This window comes from Penaeus japonicus, unplaced genomic scaffold (assembly GCF_977035675.1).
Source record: "Penaeus japonicus unplaced genomic scaffold, GWHDUDI00000001_assembly GWHDUDI00000024, whole genome shotgun sequence".
In the NCBI taxonomy this organism is placed as follows: Eukaryota; Metazoa; Arthropoda; class Malacostraca; order Decapoda; family Penaeidae; genus Penaeus; species Penaeus japonicus.
The window spans coordinates 26,244,476-26,249,475 of NW_028234426.1; positions in this window are offsets into that span (position 1 = coordinate 26,244,476).

Consider the following 5,000-nt stretch of genomic DNA (forward strand, 5'->3'; position numbering starts at 1 on the left):
GTAGAAGGATCTTCAGAATCACTTTGGTCATGTGGCTTATGAGGCTTATAAGTTCTTTGCAGTTCACATTTGGTTGTTCCTGACTTTTTTTACGGTAATCTCATACCATCAGGAAAATGTCCTTCATCATAGATTTTGTCTGCGCTTGTTGTTAGCCATTCGTCTTATATATGTATATATATATATATATATATATATATATATATATATATATATATATATATATATATATATATAAATATATTATATATATATATATATATATATATAATATATATATATATATATATATATATATATATATATTATATATATATATATATATATATATATACACACACACACACACACACACACACACACAACACACACACACACACACAACACACATAATTATATATATATATATATATATATATAATATATATATATATATATATAATATATATATATATATATATATATATATATATAATACATATATATATATATATATATATATATATATATATATATATATATATATATATATATACATATATAATATATATATATATATATATATATATATATATATATATATATATTTATATATATATATATATATATATATAAGAAGAGAGTCAGTTGCCTCTCTGTCTCTCTTTCGGTGCCCAATGGAGATCTCGCATCTATCAAGAAAGAAAGGGAAAATTAAGCAAATTTTGTCCCTTCACAAGAAATGAATAAATAAACAAGAGGGAGATATGAAACGTCCCGCGCCAGGACTTTTCGAAATTATTCATTAGGTCAAAGTTTTTTTTTTTATTATAATTTTTATTATTATCGTTATATTTTTTTTCTTTTTCTTAGCATCATCCTCATTATCACTATCACAATGTTATTATCATTATCATTACCGATACTATTTCTAATGTCATTGTAATCATCATTACGATTATTATGATTATTTTTATCATCATCATCATCATCATCACGATCATTATCATCATCACACACAGAGGTAATATATTTTTCTTCATTATCATCATCATCATTCCTATTGTTATCATAAACAAAACATTATAACAAATCAGTATAACATATTATTTTTGTCCTCCTAATTATTATTATTATTATCACTATTGTTGTTGTTGTCTTTGTTTTATTATCATGATTATAATTATCCTTACTATTTTTATAATTCTTAATATTATTATCACCATTATTGATATTGTTATCATTATTGTTGTTGTTCTTAGATCAATTACTATCATTATCATTATTATTATCATTATCATTATCATAATTCACATCTTTATTGCTGATATTATCATTTTTATTATCATTGCGATTATTATGATTATTTTTACCATTATCATCATTGAGAACCAAAGTCGCAAAGCCTTTATCGTAATTATTGTTGTTATTATCATTAATGTCATTGTTGTCTTATCATTATGATTCCAGTTTTCAATACTTTTATTGCCATTATCATTTTTAGGATTTTTATATCATTATCATCATTATTAATATCATTATCATTATTGTTGTTGTTCTTATATCATTATCATTATTATTGACATTATCATCATTCATATATTTATTATCGTTATTATTATCATTATTATCATATCCTTATCATTATCATTTTTATAATTATCGTTATAATTACTGTACTTGTTATCATTATCATCATCACTATAAATTTATCATCGTTATTATAATTTCATCATCATCATGATTATCATTGCCATCATCATTTTTAATATCATTTTTATCGTTATTATTACGATTATTATGATTAATATTTTCATCAACATCATTATCATCATTGAGAACCAATGTCGCAGATCCTCGAACATTGTGATTATCATCATCATTATTTTCATCCTTTTCATCATCATCAAGATTATTACCACGATCATTGCGGTCATCATTATCGTCTTTTATCATAATCCCTTGAAAATCAATGATATCAACATTAGTCATCATCATCACGATCATAACCACGATTATCATCATCACCATCATCATCACGATCATAACCACGATTATCATCATCACCATCATCATCACGATCATAACCACGATTATCATCATCACCATCATCGTCATTATCTGAAATTCAATGATATCAACATTAGTCCCTGCATGCATGCACGCAACCGAACACGTGATCCTCCAGACCCTCCCACATGCAATGCAATGCAATCGAGCTGATCACTCACTCAGTTGCGCGCGAGACTTCCGTTCAGTTGCCCCGAGTTTGCGTCCCATTCACGGCTAAAGACTTTTTTGTTGTAATTGCATCATATACCATATTATCATTATCATCCTAATCATTTTTATCATTATTAACGTTATCATTATTATTATTATTATTATTATTATTATTATTATTATTATTATTATTATTATTAATATTATTATTATTATTATTATTATCATTATTATTATTATTATTATTATTATTATTATTATTATTATTATTATTATTATTATCACTATAAAAAATATCATCATCATTAGTATTATCATTATCATCATCATCATCATTATCATTGTCACATCATTATCATCATCACCATCGTCATCATCACAGACAGACAGAGGTAATAGGTAATATTATCCCCCGATATATATTCCCCTCCGTAATAAAGCCCTAGCAAAGAAATTAATATCGCAAATCCTAAAAATATGGAAGATATTCAACCCAAAATCAAAGCAATCACAATAGAGTTTGAATTTAAGTAAATTATCACTCAATAAATCGTGCCTGTCCTCTTTTTAAACAGAGTAAAAGAAAAATAAACAAGACAAATTCAAGAACCTCTTCATAAAAATACTATTCTTGATAAATATATTGAAACATATTCATAATAAGTTCCAAAATCAATTTTATCATATTTTCGGCTCCACAAATCGACGTTTTGTTTACATTATTTAAATTTGAAGAATACATACATACATATATATATATATATATATATATATATATATATATATATATATATATATATATATATATATATATATATATATATATATATATATATATATATATATATGTATGTATATATATATTTTTTTTTCTTTTTAATTAAAATATTCAAAGGTAGTCAGTGCAACATCAAAATCAAGTACTCTCAAGCTTTTCCTGAGCAACAAGAAAATAAGGCTTTATAATATTTACCATGTTGACTTAATGAAAACATATATAGAGAGTAAGCAGCTCTAAAAAAGGACAATAAAGAAACCATCACCATTCTAAGCTTTCCTCAATTAAGATGATGTCACGTAATAGATTTCAAGTAAGATATGCCGCCATAGTGCCAGCACTTCTTAATTAAAAGCCATCAAAGAGCTATACTAGGCATAAAATTTATCAACCTCGTACTAATTAGTAATCTTCGCCCCACCCCCCCACCCCCCACCTCCTCCACTCGTTCGTACACTATATTAGTTAGACAGAATAACCAGAATAACACAAACCGTTCCCAATTATTACTACAATTCCGATTAATCCTCACCACCCTTATTCAATAAATGTTTACACAACACAACACTCTTACAGTGGGAAGAATATAATAAACATTAAGAATTAACATTAGTTTTATTAGTTTAACTAAAAAAGCGGTTGTATAAAGGCTATTATAGATACAATTTAGATGTCATTTTTGTGAGATAAGGGATTATATTTTTTGTCATCGATGTGTAGCCTACCGTTTTTTACTCATTTATTATGCAGAAGTGAGTAATATTTGCTAGTATAAAGCCTAGTATTTCTCGGAGAAAGCAGAAACTGTTTCTTTTTTCATTCTTTCTTTTTTAAGGGTAAGAATTTCTGTTAAAAAATAATATATAAATGAAAATGAAAGCAAAAATTGTCCACCCTGTCATATACGACAGCTTGTCTGGAAAATGCTATTATATGGTGGATTAATTTCCCTTTCCACTGACGTGTAGAGTTTTATATATTACATATTATATATTAGAGTTTTATATCTATAGTGCATTTATCATATAAAAAATCGGGTTCTTCTTCGCTCCAGAGACTACCTTTGATATATATTTGTGTAACATAACTTCATTTATCATTGAATGCCGAGATTGGTTTAATCAAATGCGGAAAAGATTATATTAGAACACAATCAAAATATATATACTGTATTTGATTATGATAGAAATTACAGAAAATATAAAAACAAATCAAGACTCTTTATCTCTATTGGCATAATCAGCATTATATTTCTTTCTTAAGAAGATTTGCTTTATTGCCCTCCCGACCATCCAGCCTTGTTAAGGTTTTGAGACCTTACGATGTGAAGGATTCGTGTTGAGCAAGTTGAAAACAAAACAACGAAGGAAAACAGGAAAACAAACGAATATTCCGAAGGCTTTTTCGCATTTACTGCCTCCTTAGGGCATCAAGGCTTACAGCATATTCGTTTGTTTTCCTGTATTTTCCTTCGTTGTTTTGTTTTCAACTTGTTCAGCATCTACCCTTCATCATCGTAAGGTCTCATCGTAAGGTTTTCAAGAACTTACGACAAACGCCACAGTTCCCAGAGTTTTACCTTTGTATGAGTGAGGTAAATCCTCTGCTTACTGTAAAGTTCTTGGTATTTTGGTCTGTTATTTTCATTGTTATAGCTCCTGTGACTTATAAAATATACGTGTAGTTTTTTTGAGCCCTTGTCTGTTTAAGAGAAGGGTTAGGTGGATCGTGTGTCTGTGTGTGTTGTTCGGTCCGTTTTCATTCATGTTGTACTGCAGGGTTGAAAAATAGTGAAACGTGAGAGTAGTGTATTATTGTGCACTGTTTTTTGGTCTGTTGTGTCTACAATAATGTGTCAATTGCTAATTTCATTTAGTTGTTTGTGATGTTCGATCATGCGTGTTTGATACGAGTGTTGGATTCTCACAGCTGTGGCCATGTTAGTTTACTTACACTGCCATCCACTATATTCGTCTTTTTAAGATTACGTGGCCAAGTTCTTCTCTACCCGAATATTCGC